The 24,633-nt window shown below is 52.0% G+C and overlaps 35 non-coding genes across 35 annotated transcripts; all 35 read left to right on the top strand.

Annotated features, from left to right (window-relative positions):
- The first annotated feature begins 436 nt into the window (after window positions 1–436).
- Window positions 437–518, top strand: Trnal-uag (transfer RNA leucine (anticodon UAG)). The gene has a single exon. It is a non-coding gene; the product is annotated as a tRNA-Leu (tRNA).
- A 444-nt stretch (window positions 519–962) lies between these two features.
- Trnae-cuc (transfer RNA glutamic acid (anticodon CUC)) lies at window positions 963–1,034 on the top strand. The gene has a single exon. It is a non-coding gene; the product is annotated as a tRNA-Glu (tRNA).
- Window positions 1,035–1,409: 375 nt separating this feature from the next.
- Window positions 1,410–1,481, top strand: Trnah-gug (transfer RNA histidin (anticodon GUG)). The gene has a single exon. It is a non-coding gene; the product is annotated as a tRNA-His (tRNA).
- An 830-nt stretch (window positions 1,482–2,311) lies between these two features.
- On the top strand, window positions 2,312–2,383 carry Trnae-cuc (transfer RNA glutamic acid (anticodon CUC)). The gene has a single exon. It is a non-coding gene; the product is annotated as a tRNA-Glu (tRNA).
- Window positions 2,384–2,758: 375 nt separating this feature from the next.
- On the top strand, window positions 2,759–2,830 carry Trnah-gug (transfer RNA histidin (anticodon GUG)). Its single transcript has one exon. It is a non-coding gene; the product is annotated as a tRNA-His (tRNA).
- Window positions 2,831–3,296: 466 nt separating this feature from the next.
- Trnal-uag (transfer RNA leucine (anticodon UAG)) lies at window positions 3,297–3,378 on the top strand. Its single transcript has one exon. It is a non-coding gene; the product is annotated as a tRNA-Leu (tRNA).
- Window positions 3,379–3,822: 444 nt separating this feature from the next.
- Trnae-cuc (transfer RNA glutamic acid (anticodon CUC)) lies at window positions 3,823–3,894 on the top strand. The gene has a single exon. It is a non-coding gene; the product is annotated as a tRNA-Glu (tRNA).
- A 375-nt stretch (window positions 3,895–4,269) lies between these two features.
- Window positions 4,270–4,341, top strand: Trnah-gug (transfer RNA histidin (anticodon GUG)). The gene has a single exon. It is a non-coding gene; the product is annotated as a tRNA-His (tRNA).
- Window positions 4,342–4,807: 466 nt separating this feature from the next.
- Window positions 4,808–4,889, top strand: Trnal-uag (transfer RNA leucine (anticodon UAG)). The gene has a single exon. It is a non-coding gene; the product is annotated as a tRNA-Leu (tRNA).
- A 444-nt stretch (window positions 4,890–5,333) lies between these two features.
- Trnae-cuc (transfer RNA glutamic acid (anticodon CUC)) lies at window positions 5,334–5,405 on the top strand. Its single transcript has one exon. It is a non-coding gene; the product is annotated as a tRNA-Glu (tRNA).
- Window positions 5,406–5,780: 375 nt separating this feature from the next.
- Trnah-gug (transfer RNA histidin (anticodon GUG)) lies at window positions 5,781–5,852 on the top strand. Its single transcript has one exon. It is a non-coding gene; the product is annotated as a tRNA-His (tRNA).
- Window positions 5,853–6,318: 466 nt separating this feature from the next.
- Trnal-uag (transfer RNA leucine (anticodon UAG)) lies at window positions 6,319–6,400 on the top strand. Its single transcript has one exon. It is a non-coding gene; the product is annotated as a tRNA-Leu (tRNA).
- Window positions 6,401–6,844: 444 nt separating this feature from the next.
- On the top strand, window positions 6,845–6,916 carry Trnae-cuc (transfer RNA glutamic acid (anticodon CUC)). Its single transcript has one exon. It is a non-coding gene; the product is annotated as a tRNA-Glu (tRNA).
- Window positions 6,917–7,291: 375 nt separating this feature from the next.
- Trnah-gug (transfer RNA histidin (anticodon GUG)) lies at window positions 7,292–7,363 on the top strand. The gene has a single exon. It is a non-coding gene; the product is annotated as a tRNA-His (tRNA).
- A 466-nt stretch (window positions 7,364–7,829) lies between these two features.
- On the top strand, window positions 7,830–7,911 carry Trnal-uag (transfer RNA leucine (anticodon UAG)). Its single transcript has one exon. It is a non-coding gene; the product is annotated as a tRNA-Leu (tRNA).
- Window positions 7,912–8,355: 444 nt separating this feature from the next.
- On the top strand, window positions 8,356–8,427 carry Trnae-cuc (transfer RNA glutamic acid (anticodon CUC)). The gene has a single exon. It is a non-coding gene; the product is annotated as a tRNA-Glu (tRNA).
- Window positions 8,428–8,802: 375 nt separating this feature from the next.
- Window positions 8,803–8,874, top strand: Trnah-gug (transfer RNA histidin (anticodon GUG)). The gene has a single exon. It is a non-coding gene; the product is annotated as a tRNA-His (tRNA).
- Window positions 8,875–9,340: 466 nt separating this feature from the next.
- Trnal-uag (transfer RNA leucine (anticodon UAG)) lies at window positions 9,341–9,422 on the top strand. The gene has a single exon. It is a non-coding gene; the product is annotated as a tRNA-Leu (tRNA).
- A 444-nt stretch (window positions 9,423–9,866) lies between these two features.
- Window positions 9,867–9,938, top strand: Trnae-cuc (transfer RNA glutamic acid (anticodon CUC)). Its single transcript has one exon. It is a non-coding gene; the product is annotated as a tRNA-Glu (tRNA).
- A 375-nt stretch (window positions 9,939–10,313) lies between these two features.
- On the top strand, window positions 10,314–10,385 carry Trnah-gug (transfer RNA histidin (anticodon GUG)). The gene has a single exon. It is a non-coding gene; the product is annotated as a tRNA-His (tRNA).
- A 7,073-nt stretch (window positions 10,386–17,458) lies between these two features.
- On the top strand, window positions 17,459–17,530 carry Trnae-cuc (transfer RNA glutamic acid (anticodon CUC)). Its single transcript has one exon. It is a non-coding gene; the product is annotated as a tRNA-Glu (tRNA).
- Window positions 17,531–17,904: 374 nt separating this feature from the next.
- On the top strand, window positions 17,905–17,976 carry Trnah-gug (transfer RNA histidin (anticodon GUG)). Its single transcript has one exon. It is a non-coding gene; the product is annotated as a tRNA-His (tRNA).
- Window positions 17,977–18,415: 439 nt separating this feature from the next.
- Window positions 18,416–18,497, top strand: Trnal-uag (transfer RNA leucine (anticodon UAG)). The gene has a single exon. It is a non-coding gene; the product is annotated as a tRNA-Leu (tRNA).
- Window positions 18,498–18,941: 444 nt separating this feature from the next.
- Window positions 18,942–19,013, top strand: Trnae-cuc (transfer RNA glutamic acid (anticodon CUC)). The gene has a single exon. It is a non-coding gene; the product is annotated as a tRNA-Glu (tRNA).
- A 393-nt stretch (window positions 19,014–19,406) lies between these two features.
- Window positions 19,407–19,478, top strand: Trnah-gug (transfer RNA histidin (anticodon GUG)). The gene has a single exon. It is a non-coding gene; the product is annotated as a tRNA-His (tRNA).
- A 468-nt stretch (window positions 19,479–19,946) lies between these two features.
- Window positions 19,947–20,028, top strand: Trnal-uag (transfer RNA leucine (anticodon UAG)). The gene has a single exon. It is a non-coding gene; the product is annotated as a tRNA-Leu (tRNA).
- A 444-nt stretch (window positions 20,029–20,472) lies between these two features.
- On the top strand, window positions 20,473–20,544 carry Trnae-cuc (transfer RNA glutamic acid (anticodon CUC)). Its single transcript has one exon. It is a non-coding gene; the product is annotated as a tRNA-Glu (tRNA).
- Window positions 20,545–20,919: 375 nt separating this feature from the next.
- On the top strand, window positions 20,920–20,991 carry Trnah-gug (transfer RNA histidin (anticodon GUG)). The gene has a single exon. It is a non-coding gene; the product is annotated as a tRNA-His (tRNA).
- A 468-nt stretch (window positions 20,992–21,459) lies between these two features.
- Trnal-uag (transfer RNA leucine (anticodon UAG)) lies at window positions 21,460–21,541 on the top strand. The gene has a single exon. It is a non-coding gene; the product is annotated as a tRNA-Leu (tRNA).
- A 444-nt stretch (window positions 21,542–21,985) lies between these two features.
- Trnae-cuc (transfer RNA glutamic acid (anticodon CUC)) lies at window positions 21,986–22,057 on the top strand. Its single transcript has one exon. It is a non-coding gene; the product is annotated as a tRNA-Glu (tRNA).
- Window positions 22,058–22,432: 375 nt separating this feature from the next.
- On the top strand, window positions 22,433–22,504 carry Trnah-gug (transfer RNA histidin (anticodon GUG)). Its single transcript has one exon. It is a non-coding gene; the product is annotated as a tRNA-His (tRNA).
- A 468-nt stretch (window positions 22,505–22,972) lies between these two features.
- On the top strand, window positions 22,973–23,054 carry Trnal-uag (transfer RNA leucine (anticodon UAG)). The gene has a single exon. It is a non-coding gene; the product is annotated as a tRNA-Leu (tRNA).
- Window positions 23,055–23,498: 444 nt separating this feature from the next.
- Window positions 23,499–23,570, top strand: Trnae-cuc (transfer RNA glutamic acid (anticodon CUC)). The gene has a single exon. It is a non-coding gene; the product is annotated as a tRNA-Glu (tRNA).
- Window positions 23,571–23,945: 375 nt separating this feature from the next.
- Window positions 23,946–24,017, top strand: Trnah-gug (transfer RNA histidin (anticodon GUG)). Its single transcript has one exon. It is a non-coding gene; the product is annotated as a tRNA-His (tRNA).
- Window positions 24,018–24,485: 468 nt separating this feature from the next.
- Window positions 24,486–24,567, top strand: Trnal-uag (transfer RNA leucine (anticodon UAG)). Its single transcript has one exon. It is a non-coding gene; the product is annotated as a tRNA-Leu (tRNA).
- The last annotated feature ends 66 nt before the right edge of the window (window positions 24,568–24,633 follow it).

The following is a 24,633-nucleotide window of genomic DNA, read 5'->3' as shown; positions in this document are numbered from 1 at the left end:
ATTGACGATAGTGCACGAGTACTCGAAATCACAGTGCTTTCTTGGTTGTTCACTCGTGTTCCGCAGGCCGCAGTTTGTACTACCACTTCATCACAAGTGTAACCTCCTTGAGCTCACATATGTTTGTTACATGGAGCATTCTAGCTCCGCCTGACAGGTACAGCTATGACACTTTAGTGGTTACGGAAAGCCCAGGTTCGAAACCTGGTCACGGCACGAAAACGTCTCTTGATGCTGTCTCCTTAACTACGACAGCTACAGACAAGTGGCGTCGCTACCATATGGCGGGCACGGCATTTTCTTGTTGTGGGTGGCCTAAAGAGACGCTTCCAGTGGGAGAGCAGTGAAAATACATGGCACGGCGATTGCCAAGATACTTCCATTTCGAAGTGATCTTTGTAGTACAAAGGGAACGTTTTGCCGCCGCTCTTCCAAGGGTAACGTGGCCGAGCGGTCTAAGGCGCTGGTTTTAGGCACCAGTCTCTTCGGAGGCGTGGGTTCGAATCCCACCGTTGCCAATTTTGGCGTCTCATTTTTGTGCCGTTGCTGTGTGTTCTCGTGGAGTAGGACGCAGCTCATGTGACGCGCGTGTTGCGTAGGTAGCGTGGCCGAGCGGTCTAAGGCGCTGGTTTCAGGCACCAGTCTCTTCGGAGGCGTGGGTTCCAATACCGCAGCTGCCAAACGTGTAATGTTTCCTGCATCGAAGGCAGATGCACTCATTGCCCGCAAAGGAAACAGCACAACAAGGCGTGAGCGTCTGCTTCGTGAATTGTCGTAGAACAGTACGTGGTGCAACGGCAGGATTTGTAGGCGCCTTTTGCCCTCATCACTGCTGGCGTTCGTCTCCACGATATGCGTCCAGAACATGCCGTTCTATAGCGTGCGAAAGTGGATTTTTTACAGGTGTCGTAAGTTAATCGTGGGTGCTTGCTGCGTTCGCTGGAGGAGCACTGGCGCCGTAATCCGGTGTAGTCTAGTGGCTAGGATACCTGGCTCTCACCCAGGAGGCCCGGGTTCGATTCCCGGTACCGGAAATGCGCGTTTTTGTTGCTCCTCTTATGCGACTTGTCTCGACTTTGCTCGACTGACGCTACGCTGACGCGTGCAGAAAGCCACGTTAAGTATGATTCGTGGCAACACCCGACGGCGAGAGAGATGCAGCGTCTGTCCACTTGTTATCGAGTCACATGTCTGTAGTCAAGAGGCTTGGAGGACTGCAAGACATTGCCACGGAGGTGAATGCAGCTAACCACTGTAGTTAGTGTCCCGACAGCGCAGGCACGTTCATTTGTTTGTATACATGTGATGGAGAACGTGTCTGACACTGCTGTGGCGTGACACTGTGGGCTGGGCTTTGCTGTGTACCGCCACTTGCATTCCCGCCAGCTGCTCTGGCGGGCGCCTCCGTGGCCGTGATCGTCTAGTGGTTAGGACATTGCGTTGTGGCCGCAATAACCCAGGTTCGAATCCTGGTCACGGCAATTTTGAAAGTTTTTCCTTGCTGCCGTTGCATTGACGATAGTGCACGAGTACTCGAAATCACAGTGCTTTCTTGGTTGTTCACTCGTGTTCCGCAGGCCGCAGTTTGTACTACCACTTCATCACAAGTGTAACCTCCTTGAGCTCACATATGTTTGTTACATGGAGCATTCTAGCTCCGCCTGACAGGTACAGCTATGACACTTTAGTGGTTACGGAAAGCCCAGGTTCGAAACCTGGTCACGGCACGAAAACGTCTCTTGATGCTGTCTCCTTAACTACGACAGCTACAGACAAGTGGCGTCGCTACCATATGGCGGGCACGGCATTTTCTTGTTGTGGGTGGCCTAAAGAGACGCTTCCAGTGGGAGAGCAGTGAAAATACATGGCACGGCGATTGCCAAGATACTTCCATTTCGAAGTGATCTTTGTAGTACAAAGGGAACGTTTTGCCGCCGCTCTTCCAAGGGTAACGTGGCCGAGCGGTCTAAGGCGCTGGTTTCAGGCACCAGTCTCTTCGGAGGCGTGGGTTCCAATACCGCAGCTGCCAAACGTGTAATGTTTCCTGCATCGAAGGCAGATGCACTCATTGCCCGCAAAGGAAACAGCACAACAAGGCGTGAGCGTCTGCTTCGTGAATTGTCGTAGAACAGTACGTGGTGCAACGGCAGGATTTGTAGGCGCCTTTTGCCCTCATCACTGCTGGCGTTCGTCTCCACGATATGCGTCCAGAACATGCCGTTCTATAGCGTGCGAAAGTGGATTTTTTACAGGTGTCGTAAGTTAATCGTGGGTGCTTGCTGCGTTCGCTGGAGGAGCACTGGCGCCGTAATCCGGTGTAGTCTAGTGGCTAGGATACCTGGCTCTCACCCAGGAGGCCCGGGTTCGATTCCCGGTACCGGAAATGCGCGTTTTTGTTGCTCCTCTTATGCGACTTGTCTCGACTTTGCTCGACTGACGCTACGCTGACGCGTGCAGAAAGCCACGTTAAGTATGATTCGTGGCAACACCCGACGGCGAGAGAGATGCAGCGTCTGTCCACTTGTTATCGAGTCACATGTCTGTAGTCAAGAGGCTTGGAGGACTGCAAGACATTGCCACGGAGGTGAATGCAGCTAACCACTGTAGTTAGTGTCCCGACAGCGCAGGCACGTTCATTTGTTTGTATACATGTGATGGAGAACGTGTCTGACACTGCTGTGGCGTGACACTGTGGGCTGGGCTTTGCTGTGTACCGCCACTTGCATTCCCGCCAGCTGCTCTGGCGGGCGCCTCCGTGGCCGTGATCGTCTAGTGGTTAGGACATTGCGTTGTGGCCGCAATAACCCAGGTTCGAATCCTGGTCACGGCAATTTTGAAAGTTTTTCCTTGCTGCCGTTGCATTGACGATAGTGCACGAGTACTCGAAATCACAGTGCTTTCTTGGTTGTTCACTCGTGTTCCGCAGGCCGCAGTTTGTACTACCACTTCATCACAAGTGTAACCTCCTTGAGCTCACATATGTTTGTTACATGGAGCATTCTAGCTCCGCCTGACAGGTACAGCTATGACACTTTAGTGGTTACGGAAAGCCCAGGTTCGAAACCTGGTCACGGCACGAAAACGTCTCTTGATGCTGTCTCCTTAACTACGACAGCTACAGACAAGTGGCGTCGCTACCATATGGCGGGCACGGCATTTTCTTGTTGTGGGTGGCCTAAAGAGACGCTTCCAGTGGGAGAGCAGTGAAAATACATGGCACGGCGATTGCCAAGATACTTCCATTTCGAAGTGATCTTTGTAGTACAAAGGGAACGTTTTGCCGCCGCTCTTCCAAGGGTAACGTGGCCGAGCGGTCTAAGGCGCTGGTTTTAGGCACCAGTCTCTTCGGAGGCGTGGGTTCGAATCCCACCGTTGCCAATTTTGGCGTCTCATTTTTGTGCCGTTGCTGTGTGTTCTCGTGGAGTAGGACGCAGCTCATGTGACGCGCGTGTTGCGTAGGTAGCGTGGCCGAGCGGTCTAAGGCGCTGGTTTCAGGCACCAGTCTCTTCGGAGGCGTGGGTTCCAATACCGCAGCTGCCAAACGTGTAATGTTTCCTGCATCGAAGGCAGATGCACTCATTGCCCGCAAAGGAAACAGCACAACAAGGCGTGAGCGTCTGCTTCGTGAATTGTCGTAGAACAGTACGTGGTGCAACGGCAGGATTTGTAGGCGCCTTTTGCCCTCATCACTGCTGGCGTTCGTCTCCACGATATGCGTCCAGAACATGCCGTTCTATAGCGTGCGAAAGTGGATTTTTTACAGGTGTCGTAAGTTAATCGTGGGTGCTTGCTGCGTTCGCTGGAGGAGCACTGGCGCCGTAATCCGGTGTAGTCTAGTGGCTAGGATACCTGGCTCTCACCCAGGAGGCCCGGGTTCGATTCCCGGTACCGGAAATGCGCGTTTTTGTTGCTCCTCTTATGCGACTTGTCTCGACTTTGCTCGACTGACGCTACGCTGACGCGTGCAGAAAGCCACGTTAAGTATGATTCGTGGCAACACCCGACGGCGAGAGAGATGCAGCGTCTGTCCACTTGTTATCGAGTCACGTGTCTGTAGTCAAGAGGCTTGGAGGACTGCAAGACATTGCCACGGAGGTGAATGCAGCTAACCACTGTAGTTAGTGTCCCGACAGCGCAGGCACGTTCATTTGTTTGTATACATGTGATGGAGAACGTGTCTGACACTGCTGTGGCGTGACACTGTGGGCTGGGCTTTGCTGTGTACCGCCACTTGCATTCCCGCCAGCTGCTCTGGCGGGCGCCTCCGTGGCCGTGATCGTCTAGTGGTTAGGACATTGCGTTGTGGCCGCAATAACCCAGGTTCGAATCCTGGTCACGGCAATTTTGAAAGTTTTTCCTTGCTGCCGTTGCATTGACGATAGTGCACGAGTACTCGAAATCACAGTGCTTTCTTGGTTGTTCACTCGTGTTCCGCAGGCCGCAGTTTGTACTACCACTTCATCACAAGTGTAACCTCCTTGAGCTCACATATGTTTGTTACATGGAGCATTCTAGCTCCGCCTGACAGGTACAGCTATGACACTTTAGTGGTTACGGAAAGCCCAGGTTCGAAACCTGGTCACGGCACGAAAACGTCTCTTGATGCTGTCTCCTTAACTACGACAGCTACAGACAAGTGGCGTCGCTACCATATGGCGGGCACGGCATTTTCTTGTTGTGGGTGGCCTAAAGAGACGCTTCCAGTGGGAGAGCAGTGAAAATACATGGCACGGCGATTGCCAAGATACTTCCATTTCGAAGTGATCTTTGTAGTACAAAGGGAACGTTTTGCCGCCGCTCTTCCAAGGGTAACGTGGCCGAGCGGTCTAAGGCGCTGGTTTTAGGCACCAGTCTCTTCGGAGGCGTGGGTTCGAATCCCACCGTTGCCAATTTTGGCGTCTCATTTTTGTGCCGTTGCTGTGTGTTCTCGTGGAGTAGGACGCAGCTCATGTGACGCGCGTGTTGCGTAGGTAGCGTGGCCGAGCGGTCTAAGGCGCTGGTTTCAGGCACCAGTCTCTTCGGAGGCGTGGGTTCCAATACCGCAGCTGCCAAACGTGTAATGTTTCCTGCATCGAAGGCAGATGCACTCATTGCCCGCAAAGGAAACAGCACAACAAGGCGTGAGCGTCTGCTTCGTGAATTGTCGTAGAACAGTACGTGGTGCAACGGCAGGATTTGTAGGCGCCTTTTGCCCTCATCACTGCTGGCGTTCGTCTCCACGATATGCGTCCAGAACATGCCGTTCTATAGCGTGCGAAAGTGGATTTTTTACAGGTGTCGTAAGTTAATCGTGGGTGCTTGCTGCGTTCGCTGGAGGAGCACTGGCGCCGTAATCCGGTGTAGTCTAGTGGCTAGGATACCTGGCTCTCACCCAGGAGGCCCGGGTTCGATTCCCGGTACCGGAAATGCGCGTTTTTGTTGCTCCTCTTATGCGACTTGTCTCGACTTTGCTCGACTGACGCTACGCTGACGCGTGCAGAAAGCCACGTTAAGTATGATTCGTGGCAACACCCGACGGCGAGAGAGATGCAGCGTCTGTCCACTTGTTATCGAGTCACATGTCTGTAGTCAAGAGGCTTGGAGGACTGCAAGACATTGCCACGGAGGTGAATGCAGCTAACCACTGTAGTTAGTGTCCCGACAGCGCAGGCACGTTCATTTGTTTGTATACATGTGATGGAGAACGTGTCTGACACTGCTGTGGCGTGACACTGTGGGCTGGGCTTTGCTGTGTACCGCCACTTGCATTCCCGCCAGCTGCTCTGGCGGGCGCCTCCGTGGCCGTGATCGTCTAGTGGTTAGGACATTGCGTTGTGGCCGCAATAACCCAGGTTCGAATCCTGGTCACGGCAATTTTGAAAGTTTTTCCTTGCTGCCGTTGCATTGACGATAGTGCACGAGTACTCGAAATCACAGTGCTTTCTTGGTTGTTCACTCGTGTTCCGCAGGCCGCAGTTTGTACTACCACTTCATCACAAGTGTAACCTCCTTGAGCTCACATATGTTTGTTACATGGAGCATTCTAGCTCCGCCTGACAGGTACAGCTATGACACTTTAGTGGTTACGGAAAGCCCAGGTTCGAAACCTGGTCACGGCACGAAAACGTCTCTTGATGCTGTCTCCTTAACTACGACAGCTACAGACAAGTGGCGTCGCTACCATATGGCGGGCACGGCATTTTCTTGTTGTGGGTGGCCTAAAGAGACGCTTCCAGTGGGAGAGCAGTGAAAATACATGGCACGGCGATTGCCAAGATACTTCCATTTCGAAGTGATCTTTGTAGTACAAAGGGAACGTTTTGCCGCCGCTCTTCCAAGGGTAACGTGGCCGAGCGGTCTAAGGCGCTGGTTTTAGGCACCAGTCTCTTCGGAGGCGTGGGTTCGAATCCCACCGTTGCCAATTTTGGCGTCTCATTTTTGTGCCGTTGCTGTGTGTTCTCGTGGAGTAGGACGCAGCTCATGTGACGCGCGTGTTGCGTAGGTAGCGTGGCCGAGCGGTCTAAGGCGCTGGTTTCAGGCACCAGTCTCTTCGGAGGCGTGGGTTCCAATACCGCAGCTGCCAAACGTGTAATGTTTCCTGCATCGAAGGCAGATGCACTCATTGCCCGCAAAGGAAACAGCACAACAAGGCGTGAGCGTCTGCTTCGTGAATTGTCGTAGAACAGTACGTGGTGCAACGGCAGGATTTGTAGGCGCCTTTTGCCCTCATCACTGCTGGCGTTCGTCTCCACGATATGCGTCCAGAACATGCCGTTCTATAGCGTGCGAAAGTGGATTTTTTACAGGTGTCGTAAGTTAATCGTGGGTGCTTGCTGCGTTCGCTGGAGGAGCACTGGCGCCGTAATCCGGTGTAGTCTAGTGGCTAGGATACCTGGCTCTCACCCAGGAGGCCCGGGTTCGATTCCCGGTACCGGAAATGCGCGTTTTTGTTGCTCCTCTTATGCGACTTGTCTCGACTTTGCTCGACTGACGCTACGCTGACGCGTGCAGAAAGCCACGTTAAGTATGATTCGTGGCAACACCCGACGGCGAGAGAGATGCAGCGTCTGTCCACTTGTTATCGAGTCACATGTCTGTAGTCAAGAGGCTTGGAGGACTGCAAGACATTGCCACGGAGGTGAATGCAGCTAACCACTGTAGTTAGTGTCCCGACAGCGCAGGCACGTTCATTTGTTTGTATACATGTGATGGAGAACGTGTCTGACACTGCTGTGGCGTGACACTGTGGGCTGGGCTTTGCTGTGTACCGCCACTTGCATTCCCGCCAGCTGCTCTGGCGGGCGCCTCCGTGGCCGTGATCGTCTAGTGGTTAGGACATTGCGTTGTGGCCGCAATAACCCAGGTTCGAATCCTGGTCACGGCAATTTTGAAAGTTTTTCCTTGCTGCCGTTGCATTGACGATAGTGCACGAGTACTCGAAATCACAGTGCTTTCTTGGTTGTTCACTCGTGTTCCGCAGGCCGCAGTTTGTACTACCACTTCATCACAAGTGTAACCTCCTTGAGCTCACATATGTTTGTTACATGGAGCATTCTAGCTCCGCCTGACAGGTACAGCTATGACACTTTAGTGGTTACGGAAAGCCCAGGTTCGAAACCTGGTCACGGCACGAAAACGTCTCTTGATGCTGTCTCCTTAACTACGACAGCTACAGACAAGTGGCGTCGCTACCATATGGCGGGCACGGCATTTTCTTGTTGTGGGTGGCCTAAAGAGACGCTTCCAGTGGGAGAGCAGTGAAAATACATGGCACGGCGATTGCCAAGATACTTCCATTTCGAAGTGATCTTTGTAGTACAAAGGGAACGTTTTGCCGCCGCTCTTCCAAGGGTAACGTGGCCGAGCGGTCTAAGGCGCTGGTTTTAGGCACCAGTCTCTTCGGAGGCGTGGGTTCGAATCCCACCGTTGCCAATTTTGGCGTCTCATTTTTGTGCCGTTGCTGTGTGTTCTCGTGGAGTAGGACGCAGCTCATGTGACGCGCGTGTTGCGTAGGTAGCGTGGCCGAGCGGTCTAAGGCGCTGGTTTCAGGCACCAGTCTCTTCGGAGGCGTGGGTTCCAATACCGCAGCTGCCAAACGTGTAATGTTTCCTGCATCGAAGGCAGATGCACTCATTGCCCGCAAAGGAAACAGCACAACAAGGCGTGAGCGTCTGCTTCGTGAATTGTCGTAGAACAGTACGTGGTGCAACGGCAGGATTTGTAGGCGCCTTTTGCCCTCATCACTGCTGGCGTTCGTCTCCACGATATGCGTCCAGAACATGCCGTTCTATAGCGTGCGAAAGTGGATTTTTTACAGGTGTCGTAAGTTAATCGTGGGTGCTTGCTGCGTTCGCTGGAGGAGCACTGGCGCCGTAATCCGGTGTAGTCTAGTGGCTAGGATACCTGGCTCTCACCCAGGAGGCCCGGGTTCGATTCCCGGTACCGGAAATGCGCGTTTTTGTTGCTCCTCTTATGCGACTTGTCTCGACTTTGCTCGACTGACGCTACGCTGACGCGTGCAGAAAGCCACGTTAAGTATGATTCGTGGCAACACCCGACGGCGAGAGAGATGCAGCGTCTGTCCACTTGTTATCGAGTCACGTGTCTGTAGTCAAGAGGCTTGGAGGACTGCAAGACATTGCCACGGAGGTGAATGCAGCTAACCACTGTAGTTAGTGTCCCGACAGCGCAGGCACGTTCATTTGTTTGTATACATGTGATGGAGAACGTGTCTGACACTGCTGTGGCGTGACACTGTGGGCTGGGCTTTGCTGTGTACCGCCACTTGCATTCCCGCCAGCTGCTCTGGCGGGCGCCTCCGTGGCCGTGATCGTCTAGTGGTTAGGACATTGCGTTGTGGCCGCAATAACCCAGGTTCGAATCCTGGTCACGGCAATTTTGAAAGTTTTTCCTTGCTGCCGTTGCATTGACGATAGTGCACGAGTACTCGAAATCACAGTGCTTTCTTGGTTGTTCACTCGTGTTCCGCAGGCCGCAGTTTGTACTACCACTTCATCACAAGTGTAACCTCCTTGAGCTCACATATGTTTGTTACATGGAGCATTCTAGCTCCGCCTGACAGGTACAGCTATGACACTTTAGTGGTTACGGAAAGCCCAGGTTCGAAACCTGGTCACGGCACGAAAACGTCTCTTGATGCTGTCTCCTTAACTACGACAGCTACAGACAAGTGGCGTCGCTACCATATGGCGGGCACGGCATTTTCTTGTTGTGGGTGGCCTAAAGAGACGCTTCCAGTGGGAGAGCAGTGAAAATACATGGCACGGCGATTGCCAAGATACTTCCATTTCGAAGTGATCTTTGTAGTACAAAGGGAACGTTTTGCCGCCGCTCTTCCAAGGGTAACGTGGCCGAGCGGTCTAAGGCGCTGGTTTTAGGCACCAGTCTCTTCGGAGGCGTGGGTTCGAATCCCACCGTTGCCAATTTTGGCGTCTCATTTTTGTGCCGTTGCTGTGTGTTCTCGTGGAGTAGGACGCAGCTCATGTGACGCGCGTGTTGCGTAGGTAGCGTGGCCGAGCGGTCTAAGGCGCTGGTTTCAGGCACCAGTCTCTTCGGAGGCGTGGGTTCCAATACCGCAGCTGCCAAACGTGTAATGTTTCCTGCATCGAAGGCAGATGCACTCATTGCCCGCAAAGGAAACAGCACAACAAGGCGTGAGCGTCTGCTTCGTGAATTGTCGTAGAACAGTACGTGGTGCAACGGCAGGATTTGTAGGCGCCTTTTGCCCTCATCACTGCTGGCGTTCGTCTCCACGATATGCGTCCAGAACATGCCGTTCTATAGCGTGCGAAAGTGGATTTTTTACAGGTGTCGTAAGTTAATCGTGGGTGCTTGCTGCGTTCGCTGGAGGAGCACTGGCGCCGTAATCCGGTGTAGTCTAGTGGCTAGGATACCTGGCTCTCACCCAGGAGGCCCGGGTTCGATTCCCGGTACCGGAAATGCGCGTTTTTGTTGCTCCTCTTATGCGACTTGTCTCGACTTTGCTCGACTGACGCTACGCTGACGCGTGCAGAAAGCCACGTTAAGTATGATTCGTGGCAACACCCGACGGCGAGAGAGATGCAGCGTCTGTCCACTTGTTATCGAGTCACATGTCTGTAGTCAAGAGGCTTGGAGGACTGCAAGACATTGCCACGGAGGTGAATGCAGCTAACCACTGTAGTTAGTGTCCCGACAGCGCAGGCACGTTCATTTGTTTGTATACATGTGATGGAGAACGTGTCTGACACTGCTGTGGCGTGACACTGTGGGCTGGGCTTTGCTGTGTACCGCCACTTGCATTCCCGCCAGCTGCTCTGGCGGGCGCCTCCGTGGCCGTGATCGTCTAGTGGTTAGGACATTGCGTTGTGGCCGCAATAACCCAGGTTCGAATCCTGGTCACGGCAATTTTGAAAGTTTTTCCTTGCTGCCGTTGCATTGACGATAGTGCACGAGTACTCGAAATCACAGTGCTTTCTTGGTTGTTCACTCGTGTTCCGCAGGCCGCAGTTTGTACTACCACTTCATCACAAGTGTAACCTCCTTGAGCTCACATATGTTTGTTACATGGAGCATTCTAGCTCCGCCTGACAGGTACAGCTATGACACTTTAGTGGTTACGGAAAGCCCAGGTTCGAAACCTGGTCACGGCACGAAAACGTCTCTTGATGCTGTCTCCTTAACTACGACAGCTACAGACAAGTGGCGTCGCTACCATATGGCGGGCACGGCATTTTCTTGTTGTGGGTGGCCTAAAGAGACGCTTCCAGTGGGAGAGCAGTGAAAATACATGGCACGGCGATTGCCAAGATACTTCCATTTCGAAGTGATCTTTGTAGTACAAAGGGAACGTTTTGCCGCCGCTCTTCCAAGGGTAACGTGGCCGAGCGGTCTAAGGCGCTGGTTTTAGGCACCAGTCTCTTCGGAGTCGTGGGCCCGAACACATCGCGCGCTCGCTCCGGCGTGTCGGGCGGTGTTTACGTGTGCTTCGCGGTCGGCGGTGGTTCATCGCGGTGACTGTTTCATCGCTGCTGTAGTCAGCTGAACTGTAAGTTAAGATGGATTCTGAAGACCGCGAAAATAATATCCAATGCGAATTCGACAGAAACGTAACCCGACCGTCTGCTTTCGACATTCATTCGTGGATGAAAAATGACTTGCAAATTCCTGAAAGTGATGTGCTAGGCTTGCAATTGGACGCGTTCCTGAACTCTTTGTTTGTAAAATTGAAATGTCCGGAACTGTGTGATGCCCTCGTTAGTGAAAACGGTGGTGTACGAAAGTTCAAACACTCTGATGGGACGATTAGCAATGTGACTCTGTCGAATGCTGGTTTTGGTATCCGAAATGTTCGCGTATTCAATCTTCCGTTTGAAACTAGGAATGAGACAATAGCTCGTAGCCTTATGCCTTATGGCACAGTTTTGTCGATTACGAAAGAAAAGTGGTCGTCCGCTTATATCTATCAAGTTGAGAACGGTATCCGTAGTGTCAAAATGATTGTGAGGAAGCACGTTCCTTCGTTTTTGGTTATGGCTGGCCACCGGGCTTTTATTTCGTATAGTGGTCAGCCCCAGACCTGCTCCTATTGTAATGCCACAGACCATTTTCGGCAAAATTGTCCTCGGCGTAGGCGCCCTGTGCAGTTGCCGCCCCGTGGGCAAGATGACGACGAGTCGTACGCTGCCGTCTTGTTAGGTGTTTCGCGTTCACCGGCACGTTCCGCGGACACGGAAACACCGTTAGATGATGCGGTCGCGATGGATACCGATGCCCCTGCAACCGGTACTGTTTCTGTTCAAGACATGTCCCTACCTTCTCAGTCAGTTCCCGCAGCTACTGTATCGATTCCGCCTCCGGCCTTGCCTGAAGTTCCGGTGCGGACCGCATCAGAACTCGTGCAGGTGGCTACCCCCCCTGCTGCTGTTGTGGATCCGTCACCACCTCAATCCGTACCTCAAGGTGTTCCGGACGGGGCTACTGCCACACAGGAACCAAAGCCAAGGCGTGAAAGTGTTTCGGAGAGGCGTGGAAATGCTGAACGCTTCCGCAGTGCCAGTAGTTCACGTCTTTTAGAAAAACGTTCCTATTCTCGCGGGGAACGCAGCCCGTCTCCGGAGTGGAAGCAGGTTCCACGTCCGAAGTCGAAACAAAAGCAAAAATCTGTGCAAAAGCCGACGCACAAGCCCTTGCCCCGCCCCGTAGTCGAATCTCGGCCGTCGGTTGCTACCGGACGTCGTCAACAACGTCCTGTGGCGAGCAGTCAGCCAGCGCCTACTACAAGTGTGTCGGAAGACAGGCGGGAAGAGGTTGTACGACAGTTAAAGGAAATGTTGCACTGCTCTGATGTAAATCTCGTAATGGACACTACGACGTCTCAGGCAACGAACCCGGCCCAACATTCGGTTAAGCGTAAGGCTGAAGATACTCCCCAGCGGCGCACGCGCCCCTCTTCGCAGGATTCCGCGTCTGCACCTCCCACACAAGAACCGCCTACTTCGGTTGCACCGTCTGCACGTTGTGACTGGGCAGACGATATGGAGGAGGAGGGTGAGTCCACTCCTGCCGTCTAATTTGTGTTATTTGTTTTTCCCTGTAGTCTATGGTAGCACGCCCTCCATCTGTCGTAGCTACTATTAATCTTAATAAATTGGAGTCACCGGTGAAGTTTGCTAGTTTTGTGGGGTTTTTAAATTACATTGCTGCCGACGTAGTGTTTTTGCAGGAGGTTGTGATAGATCTACTACACTCAATTCCGGGCTATCAAGTTCTCTTGAACTTTGATATCGAGTGTAATTGTGGTACTGCTATTTTAATTCGTGTTGATCTTGACTATAGTAATGTTGCTACCATTCCTAATGGTCGTGGTGTGGCTTGCACGATCAACAACGTCCGATATATTAACGTGTACGCCCCTTCTGGAGCCGACGGGCAGCCGCATCGCCGTGTGTTTTACAGTAGTGACATTTGTCACCTTTTACGGGGCCCCCACCTGCCTGTAGTCATGGGCGGTGATTTTAACTGCGTGCTGGAAGATAGAGATCAGGAGCCACGGCCGTATAAGTGCCTAGAATTACAGACGCTCGTTACGGAGATGAATTTAATTGACTCGTGGTGTTATTTACACCCGCGGGACGTGGGATTTACTTTCTTTTACCCCACGGGAAGGAGTCGGCTCGATAGAATTTATGTTTCTCGTGATAAACAGCACTGTATTACGGAATCCTCTGTTCACCCCGTGATTTTTTCCGATCATTGTGCGTATGTCTGCCGCTTTCATTCTCTATTGGCAATTAAACCCCGCGCAAGTCGATTATGGAAGTTTAATGTGCGACATCTCTCACACCCACATTTTGCGCCGGTTATCGTGCGTGTGTGGCAGAGGGTGCTGGAATATCGCGGTCTATATGCCTCCACCTTGTCTTGGTGGGTAGAATTTGTTAAGCCGGCATTCCGCAAGACCATCCTGGAGTTCAGTCAGGATGTTGCTCATTGGGAGCGATCTACATTAAAATTTTACGAAAGCTGTTTAAATGATGCCATCCACCTGCACACAAATAATCCCGCACTTCGGATGGCGACGATTCGGCGTATAAAACACCGTCTTCTGGACTTGAAAAGGGAATCGTTGCGCGGATCTGTCGTACGGAGCCGGGCTCCCGGCCCGCTTGCTGATGAAGCGCCTTCCGTATTTCATCAGCTGCGCGAACGCCGGCGCGCCAGGCGACGTTACGTCACAGAGCTGGAATCAGCTGACGGTGCGCGGCTTCATAGCCAGGCGGCAATTCTTGCCGAGGCCCACCGTCACTTCGTCGAACTTTTCAGTGAGAAACACACGGATGCTGCCGCGATTTCCGAGCTTCTCCACGACGTTCCATACGTCTTATCCGTAGCGGATCGCCGTCGCCTCACAGAAAACTTTACCGTGGAGGAAGTGCGTGATGTCTTAACCCTCTGTTCCCAGAATAAATCACCGGGCGCTGATGGGTTGCCACCGGAATTTTATATGCATTTTTGGCACTTGTTTGGCTCGGCCCTGACTGATGTTTTTAATGAAATTTTAAATGGCGTGGATGTCCCCGCGTCCTTCCTGGAAGGCATTGTGGTCTTGGCTCCAAAGGTTCCAGTCACCAGGAAACTGTGCAATCTGAGACCGATCACCCTTCTTAATGGTGACTATAAACTCTTTACCAAATGTGTCTCCTCTCGTTTGAAGCTGGTCATGAAAAAACTGATTAGTCCCTATCAATACTGTGCAGTGCCGAAACGCACTCTCTATGGTGCTGTGACGACATACCGAGATGCCATTGCCTATGCTTCGACGAATAGGATTCCATTTGGCATTTTATCCATCGATTTTGCAATGGCTTTTGACAGAGTTAGCCACTTATATCTCCGGCGAGTGCTACAGAAATTTGGTTTCGGTGTAAAGTATATAACTATGATTTTTAACCTTTTCAAAAATTCCACCTCACGGATTAGCATCAATGGCTTGTTGTCGGAACCTGTTCCGCTCTGCTGTTCAGTCAAACAAGGGTGCCCTCTGTCCATGGCGCTTTACGCAATTTCCTTAGATCCTTTGTTGCGAAATTTGCACAGTGTTTGTAGGGGAATCCGTATTGGGGATGAGAAGCACGTTTGTCGCGCGTATGCTGACGACCTTGGCCTCTTGGTGTCCTCAGCTACCGACTTCGATAAAATACGCGCGGTTCTCACCCAGTATGAACGAGCGTCCGGTGCGAGCATCAATACCCGTAAGACGGTTTTTCTGCCTATTTATGCGGCGACACGGGGCTTCAAACGCCCATGGTTTACAGTGAAACAGGAACACAAAATTTTGGGTGTTCGCTTTCAAGCCAATCTGTTACAGACTGCGTCCTACAACTGGCGTATTGTCTTAAATGGCATAAGAGCTATGGCTAGCCTGTCTGCTACTCGCACCCTAGCATTAACACAGCGGGTGCGTTTAATCAATGTTTTCTTGCTCAGTAAGGCCTGGTATCTCGCTCAGTTATTTCAGGTACCTAAGAATTTGGGCAGAGCTATAACACAGGCAGTCTATTGGCTATTGTGGCGGGGACATATTTTCAAGGTGTCTTACGACACATGTACTTTGCCGCGCGAACAGGGTGGACTCGGCCTCATTCATTTTGCTATGAAAGCCGCTGCGTTGCTCCTTCATCGGACGAGCGTCACCATAGAACAGGATCCGTCGGGTCCAACAGCTGTTCTGTTCGCTATTCATCGTCCTCTATCTGAAGAAGCACCTCTCGACCCGACTACAATACCGTTTCAGCTGCGTCATGTTCGTGAATATTTCATTCAGAAAAGTTATCTCGCCGCTGACATCCTCGACCATCGAACACGAAGTGTGAAAGGTGTCTACCAGGGACTACGCGGACGGCCAGTCGGCAATAAGATGGAGGCGCGCTACCCGCGTTCTGCGTGGAGGACGGCGTGGGCTCACGTTCACGCTCCCTTCCTGTCAGCGGACGTCAGCAGCTTTTGGTACCAAGTGGTTAACAGAATCCTCCCCACCAACGAAAAGCTGAGCCGCATCCACTTATCTCCATCGAGCTTGTGTGAAGACTGTCGACAGGACGACACCTTAGAACATCGTTTCGTGTGCCTGAGGTCACAGTCGACTTGGAACATTGCCGCCAGGATGCTCGCACTTATCAATCGGACCAGCGTTGCCAGTTTTTCTGCGGACACGGCTTTGATCCCGGACTTCAAACCATATCCGCATACGAAGCGTGCCGCCACTGCATGGATCGTGGCTCACACTGTGTTCGCCATCCTGCACTTGCGACTGACGGACGACTATGCCTATCTGGTTTATTTGTCCACGCAACATGACCTCACTAAAACCAGGAAAGACTATCACAAACTATTTGCCAATTTTCTGCAAATTGCACTCGCATTTGCCCACGACAAACTGTTGTAATCCACACTTCACTGCTGCGACCTTTATTTCCTTCTGTGTTTGGAATTGTCTCCGGCTCCGGAAACATAGTTAATGCAAATTGAATGCTACAGGAAGAGTGAATAATTGAACAAGTACGATGCTTACGCTTGTGCAGGACTGCAACGTGGAAATTACGACGAAAAGTTTAATACAGTTTTCTCCTGTGTTCGTGTGTGTTTGTGTTTAGCTGTCATTCAGTGATTTCTTTATGTTTTTATTCCTTATTTTCATCGTCTGGTTCCTACGACATCGGCGTCCCATCACGGATGCGTGGCGCACGAGCTTGTTTTGGTTTTCAAGAAAGGAGAATTTTTACTTTATTTTAACCCGTCGGCGAGACTTGTGTTTTCCTTCGCCTTGTCGGACAGAGAGTTCGGCAAGTTCAGGAGTCTACTCATTCCTTTGACATGTGTCGCTCTTTTTATTTTTTATGACTTTTTTCATTACTTATTTTAATGGCCGCCACGAAGCATTTTGATCATCATATCATGGGACGTGTGAATGGTGTTCCTTCCCTATGACTGAGAGGACTAACTCAGGCAGTATTTGCTTTTTTATTCTTTTTTTTCCAAATTTTATTCTTGCTTTTAATTGAGTTTCGGTGAACAGCGCATGATGCGCTATTATTATATCTTTATTTTATGGAGTGTAGGCGCAATGCGACTCATTCGCAGTCATTATAGGCATGTACTTTCACTTCAAGAGGTTTTTGGTTTTCCTTCGATGCTTCGCTAGCGGTGAACAGCTACAACAAACATTCCTCGCGGGAATTCAGTATCTCCGATTCCATAACTTCAACTTGAACATCAACGTCTTTCACAGGAAGTCGACGTTCGAGGAATCATACCGAGAAGTTTACGATTTTCAACTGCATGGACAGTGCGACAATTCGTCTTTTCTGTTTGCAAGAAGCACCGTTTCATTTTATAGCTAAAGAAGCTCGCCGAAGAAGGCGTATTTGGAGAGCGCAAGGCCGGGCTATAAGGGGAGTTGGGAGGCCCGAAAAAAAATAAAATAAAAAAAAAAAAAATAAAAAAAAAAAAAAAAAATAAAAAAAAAAAGTTGCCAATTTTGGCGTCTCATTTTTGTGCCGTTGCTGTGTGTTCTCGTGGAGTAGGACGCAGCTCATGTGACGCGCGTGTTGCGTAGGTAGCGTGGCCGAGCGGTCTCAGGCGCTGGTTTCAGGCACAAGTCTCTTCGGAGGCGTGGGTTCGAATCCCACTGCTGCCAAACGTGTAATGTTTCCTGCATCGAAGTCACATGCACTCATTGCCCGCAAAGGAAACAGCACAACAAGGCGTGAGCGTCTGCTTCGTGAATTGTCGTAGAACAGTACGTGGTGCAACGGCAGGATTTGTAGGCGCCTTTTGCTCTCATCACTGCTGGCGTTCGTCTCCACGATATGCGTCCAGAGCATGCCGTTCTATAGCGTGCGAGAGTGGATTTTTTACAGTTGTCGTCAGTTAATCGTGGGTGGTTGCTGCGTTCGCTGGAGGAGCACTGGCGTTGTAATCCGGTGTAGTCTAGTGGCTAGGATACCTGGCTCTCACCCAGGAGGCCCGGGTTCGATTCCCGGTACCGGAAATGCGCGTTTTTGTTGCTCCTCTTATGCGACTTGTGTCGACTTTGCTCGACTGACGCTACGCTGACGCGTGCAGAAAGCCACGTTAAGTATGATTCGAGGCAACACCCGACGGCGAGAGAGATGCTGCGTCTGTCCACTTGTTATCGAGTCACATGTCTGTAGTCAAGAGGCTTGGAGGACTGCAAGACATTGCCACGGAGGTGAATGCAGCTAACCACTGTAGTTAGTGTCCCGACAGCGCAGGCACGTTCATCTGCTCGTATGCATGTGATGGAGACCGTGTCTGCCACTGCTGTGGCGTACACCTTGGCCTAGGCTTTGCTGTGTATCGACACTTGCATTCCAGCCAGCTGCTTTCGGGGGCGCCTCCGTGGCCGTGATCGTCTAGTGGTTAGGACATTGCGTTGTGGCCGCAATAACCCAGGTTCGAATCCTGGTCACGGCAATTTTGAAAGTTTTTCCTTGCTGCCGTTGCATTGACGATAGTGCACGAGTACTCGAAATCACAGTGCTTTCTTGGTTTTTCACTCGTGTTCCGCAGGCCGCAGTTTGTACTTGAGCTCACATATGTTTGTTACATGGAGCATTCTAGCTCCGCCTGACAGGTACAGCTACGATACTTTAGTGGTTACGGAAAGCCCAGGTTCGAAACCTGGTCACGGCACGAAAACGTCTCTTGATGCTGTCTCCTTAACTACGACAGCTACAGACAAGTGGCGTCGCTACCATATGGCGGGCACGGCATTTTCTTGTTGTGGGTGGCCTAAAGAGACGCTTCCAGTGGGAGAGCAGTGAAAATACATGGCACGGCGATTGCCAAGATACTTCCATTTCGAAGTGATCTTTGTAGTACAAAGGGAACGTTTTGCCGCCGCTCTTGCAAGGGTAACGTGGCCGAGCGGTCTAAGGCGCTGGTTTTAGGCACCAGTCTCTTCGGAGGCGTGGGTTCGAATCCCACCGTTGCCAATTTTGGCGTCTCATTTTTGTGCCGTTGCTGTGTGTTCTCGTGGAGTAGGACGCAGCTCATGTGACGCGCGTGTTGCGTAGGTAGCGTGGCCGAGCGGTCTCAGGCGCTGGTTTCAGGCACAAGTCTCTTCGGAGGCGTGGGTTCGAATCCCACTGCTGCCAAACGTGTAATGTTTCCTGCATCGAAGTCACATGCACTCATTGCCCGCAAAGGAAACAGCACAACAAGGCGTGAGCGTCTGCTTCGTGAATTGTCGTAGAACAGTACGTGGTGCAACGGCAGGATTTGTAGGCGCCTTTTGCTCTCATCACTGCTGGCGTTCGTCTCCACGATATTCGTCCAGAGCATGCCGTTCTATAGCGTGCGAGAGTGGATTTTTTACAGTTGTCGTCAGTTAATCGTGGGTGGTTGCTGCGTTCGCTGGAGGAGCACTGGCGTTGTAATCCGGTGTAGTCTAGTGGCTAGGATACCTGGCTCTCACCCAGGAGGCCCGGGTTCGATTCCCGGTACCGGAAATGCGCGTTTTTGTTGCTCCTCTTATGCGACTTGTCTCGACTTTGCTCGACTGACGCTACGCTGACGCGTGCAGAAAGCCACGTTAAGTATGATTCGAGGCAACACCCGACGGCGAGAGAGATGCTGCGTCTGTCCACTTGTTATCGAGTCACATGTCTGTAGTCAAGAGGCTTGGAGGACTGCAAGACATTGCCACGGAGGTGAATGCAGCTAACCACTGTAGTTAGTGTCCCGACAGCGCAGGCACGTTCATCTGCGCAGGCACGTTCATTTGTTTGTATACATGTGATGGAGAACGTGTCTGACACTGCTGTGGCGTGACACTGTGGGCTGGGCTTTGCTGTGTACCGCCACTTGCATTCCCGCCAGCTGCTCTGGCGGGCGCCTCCGTGGCCGTGATCGTCTAGTGGTTAGGACATTGCGTTGTGGCCGCAATAACCCAGGTTCGTATCCTGGTCACGGCAATTTTGAAAGTTTATCCTTGCTGCCGTTGCATTGACGATAGTGCACGAGTACACGAAATCACAGTGCTTTCTTGGTTTTTCACTCGTGTTCCGCAGGCCGCAGTTTGTACTACCACTTCATCACAAGTGTAACCTCCTTGAGCTCACATATGTTTGTTACATGGAGCATTCTAGCTCCGCCCCTGACAGGTACAGCTATGATACTTTAGTGGTTACGGAAAGCCCAGGTTCGAAACCTGGTCACGGCACGAAAACGTCTCTTGATGCTGTCTCCTTAACTACGACAGCTACAGACAAGTGGCGTCGCTACCATATGGCGGGCACGGCATTTTCTTGTTGTGGGTGGCCTAAAGAGACGCTTCCAGTGGGAGAGCAGTGAAAATACATGGCACGGCGATTGCCAAGATACTTCCTTTTCGAAGTGATCTTTGTAGTACAAAGGGAACGTTTTGCCGCCGCTGTTCCAAGGGTAACGTGGCCGAGCGGTCTAAGGCGCTGGTTTTAGGCACCAGTCTCTTCGGAGGCGTGGGTTCGAATCCCACCGTTGCCAATTTTGGCGTCTCATTTTTGTGCCGTTGCTGTGTGTTCTCGTGGAGTAGGACGCAGCTGATGTGACGCGCGTGTTGCGTAGGTAGCGTGGCCGAGCGGTCTGAGGCGCTGGTTTCAGGCACCAGTCTCTTCGGAGGCGTGGGTTCCAATCCCACTGCTGCCAAACGTGTAATGTTTCCTGCATCGAAGTCACATGCACTCATTGCCCGCAAAGGAAACAGCACAACAAGGCGTGAGCGTCTGCTTCGTGAATTGTCGTAGAACAGTACGTGGTGCAACGGCAGGATTTGTAGGCGCCTTTTGCTCTCATCACTGCTGGCGTTCGTCTCCACGATATGCGTCCAGAGCATGCCGTTCTATAGCGTGCGAGAGTGGATTTTTTACAGTTGTCGTCAGTTAATCGTGGGTGGTTGCTGCGTTCGCTGGAGGAGCACTGGCGCCGTCATCCGGTGTAGTCTAGTGGCTAGGATACCTGGCTCTCACCCAGGAGGCCCGGGTTCGAATCCCGGTACCGGAAATGCGCGTTTTTGTTGCTCCTCTTATGCGACTTGTCTCGACTTTGCTCGACTGACGCTACGCTGACGCGTGCAGAAAGCCACGTTAAGTACGATTCGTGGCAACACCCGACGGCGAGAGAGATGCTGCGTCTGTCCACTTGTTATCGAGTCACATGTCTGTAGTCAAGAGGCTTGGAGGACTGCAAGACATTGCCACGGAGGTGAATGCAGCTAACCACTGTAGTTAGTGTCCCGACAGCGCAGGCACGTTCATTTGTTTGTATACATGTGATGGAGAACGTGTCTGACACTGCTGTGGCGTGACACTGTGGGCTGGGCTTTGCTGTGTACCGCCACTTGCATTCCCGCCAGCTGCTCTGGCGGGCGCCTCCGTGGCCGTGATCGTCTAGTGGTTAGGACATTGCGTTGTGGCCGCAATAACCCAGGTTCGTATCCTGGTCACGGCAATTTTGAAAGTTTTTCCTTGCTGCCGTTGCATTGACGATAGTGCACGAGTACACGAAATCACAGTGCTTTCTTGGTTTTTCACTCGTGTTCCGCAGGCCGCAGTATGTACTACCACTTCATCACAAGTGTAACCTCCTTGAGCTCACATATGTTTGTTACATGGAGCATTCTAGCTCCGCCCCTGACAGGTACAGCTATGATACTTTAGTGGTTACGGAAAGCCCAGGTTCGAAACCTGGTCACGGCACGAAAACGTCTCTTGATGCTGTCTCCTTAACTACGACAGCTACAGACAAGTGGCGTCGCTACCATATGGCGGGCACGGCATTTTCTTGTTGTGGGTGGCCTAAAGAGACGCTTCCAGTGGGAGAGCAGTGAAAATACATGGCACGGCGATTGCCAAGATACTTCCTTTTCGAAGTGATCTTTGTAGTACAAAGGGAACGTTTTGCCGCCGCTGTTCCAAGGGTAACGTGGCCGAGCGGTCTAAGGCGCTGGTTTTAGGCACCAGTCTCTTCGGAGGCGTGGGTTCGAATCCCACCGTTGCCAATTTTGGCGTCTCATTTTTGTGCCGTTGCTGTGTGTTCTCGTGGAGTAGGACGCAGCTCATGTGACGCGCGTGTTGCGTAGGTAGCGTGGCCGAGCGGTCTGAGGCGCTGGTTTCAGGCACCAGTCTCTTCGGAGGCGTGGGTTCCAATCCCACTGCTGCCAAACGTGTAATGTTTCCTGCATCGAAGTCACATGCACTCATTGCCCGCAAAGGAAACAGCACAACAAGGCGTGAGCGTCTGCTTCGTGAATTGTCGTAGAACAGTACGTGGTGCAACGGCAGGATTTGTAGGCGCCTTTTGCTCTCATCACTGCTGGCGTTCGTCTCCACGATATGCGTCCAGAGCATGCCGTTCTATAGCGTGCGAGAGTGGATTTTTTACAGTTGTCGTCAGTTAATCGTGGGTGGTTGCTGCGTTCGCTGGAGGAGCACTGGCGCCGTCATCCGGTGTAGTCTAGTGGCTAGGATACCTGGCTCTCACCCAGGAGGCCCGGGTTCGAATCCCGGTACCGGAAATGCGCGTTTTTGTTGCTCCTCTTATGCGACTTGTCTCGACTTTGCTCGACTGACGCTACGCTGACGCGTGCAGAAAGCCACGTTAAGTACGATTCGTGGCAACACCCGACGGCGAGAGAGATGCTGCGTCTGTCCACTTGTTATCGAGTCACATGTCTGTAGTCAAGAGGCTTGGAGGACTGCAAGACATTGCCACGGAGGTGAATGCAGCTAACCACTGTAGTTAGTGTCCCGACAGCGCAGGCACGTTCATTTGTTTGTATACATGTGATGGAGAACGTGTCTGACACTGCTGTGGCGTGACACTGTGGGCTGGGCTTTGCTGTGTACCGCCACTTGCATTCCCGCCAGCTGCTCTGGCGGGCGCCTCCGTGGCCGTGATCGTCTAGTGGTTAGGACATTGCGTTGTGGCCGCAATAACCCAGGTTCGTATCCTGGTCACGGCAATTTTGAAAGTTTTTCCTTGCTGCCGTTGCATTGACGATAGTGCACGAGTACACGAAATCACAGTGCTTTCTTGGTTTTTCACTCGTGTTCCGCAGGCCGCAGTTTGTACTACCACTTCATCACAAGTGTAACCTCCTTGAGCTCACATATGTTTGTTACATGGAGCATTCTAGCTCCGCCCCTGACAGGTACAGCTATGATACTTTAGTGGTTACGGAAAGCTCAGGTTCGAAACCTGGTCACGGCACGAAAACGTCTCTTGATGCTGTCTCCTTAACTACGACAGCTACAGACAAGTGGCGTCGCTACCATATGGCGGGCACGGCATTTTCTTGTTGTGGGTGGCCTAAAGAGACGCTTCCAGTGGGAGAGCAGTGAAAATACATGGCACGGCGATTGCCAAGATACTTCCTTTTCGAAGTGATCTTTGTAGTACAAAGGGAACGTTTTGCCGCCGCTGTTCCAAGGGTAACGTGGCCGAGCGGTCTAAGGCGCTGGTTTTAGGCACCAGTCTCTTCGGAGGCGTGGGTTCGAATCCCACCGTTGCCAATTTTGGCGTCTCATTTTTGTGCCGTTGCTGTGTGTTCTCGTGGAGTAGGACGCAGCTCATGTGACGCGCGTGTTGCGTAGGTAGCGTGGCCGAGCGGTCTGAGGCGCTGGTTTCAGGCACCAGTCTCTTCGGAGGCGTGGGTTCCAATCCCACTGCTGCCAAACGTGTAATGTTTCCTGCATCGAAGTCACATGCACTCATTGCCCGCAAAGGAAACAGCACAACAAGGCGTGAGCGTCTGCTTCGTGAATTGTCGTAGAACAGTACGTGGTGCAACGGCAGGATTTGTAGGCGCCTTTTGCTCTCATCACTGCTGGCGTTCGTCTCCACGATATGCGTCCAGAGCATGCCGTTCTATAGCGTGCGAGAGTGGATTTTTTACAGTTGTCGTCAGTTAATCGTGGGTGGTTGCTGCGTTCGCTGGAGGAGCACTGGCGCCGTCATCCGGTGTAGTCTAGTGGCTAGGATACCTGGCTCTCACCCAGGAGGCCCGGGTTCGAATCCCGGTACCGGAAATGCGCGTTTTTGTTGCTCCTCTTATGCGACTTGTCTCGACTTTGCTCGACTGACGCTACGCTGACGCGTGCAGAAAGCCACGTTAAGTACGATTCGTGGCAACACCCGACGGCGAGAGAGATGCTGCGTCTGTCCACTTGTTATCGAGTCACATGTCTGTAGTCAAGAGGCTTGGAGGACTGCAAGACATTGCCACGGAGGTGAATGCAGCTAACCACTGTAGTTAGTGTCCCGACAGCGCAGGCACGTTCATTTGTTTGTATACATGTGATGGAGAACGTGTCTGACACTGCTGTGGCGTGACACTGTGGGCTGGGCTTTGCTGTGTACCGCCACTTGCATTCCCGCCAGCTGCTCTGGCGGGCGCCTCCGTGGCCGTGATCGTCTAGTGGTTAGGACATTGCGTTGTGGCCGCAATAACCCAGGTTCGTATCCTGGTCACGGCAATTTTGAAAGTTTTTCCTTGCTGCCGTTGCATTGACGATAGTGCACGAGTACACGAAATCACAGTGCTTTCTTGGTTTTTCACTCGTGTTCCGCAGGCCGCAGTATGTACTACCACTTCATCACAAGTGTAACCTCCTTGAGCTCACATATGTTTGTTACATGGAGCATTCTAGCTCCGCCCCTGACAGGTACAGCTATGATACTTTAGTGGTTACGGAAAGCCCAGGTTCGAAACCTGGTCACGGCACGAAAACGTCTCTTGATGCTGTCTCCTTAACTACGACAGCTACAGACAAGTGGCGTCGCTACCATATGGCGGGCACGGCATTTTCTTGTTGTGGGTGGCCTAAAGAGACGCTTCCAGTGGGAGAGCAGTGAAAATACATGGCACGGCGATTGCCAAGATACTTCCTTTTCGAAGTGATCTTTGTAGTACAAAGGGAACGTTTTGCCGCCGCTGTTCCAAGGGTAACGTGGCCGAGCGGTCTAAGGCGCTGGTTTTAGGCACCAGTCTCTTCGGAGGCGTGGGTTCGAATCCCACCGTTGCCAATTTTGGCGTCTCATTTTTGTGCCGTTGCTGTGTGTTCTCGTGGAGTAGGACGCAGCTCATGTGAC

Source organism: Schistocerca cancellata, chromosome 1, assembly GCF_023864275.1.
Source record: "Schistocerca cancellata isolate TAMUIC-IGC-003103 chromosome 1, iqSchCanc2.1, whole genome shotgun sequence".
NCBI lineage: Eukaryota > Metazoa > Arthropoda > Insecta > Orthoptera > Acrididae > Schistocerca > Schistocerca cancellata.
This window is presented reverse-complemented; position numbering and strand designations above follow the sequence as displayed.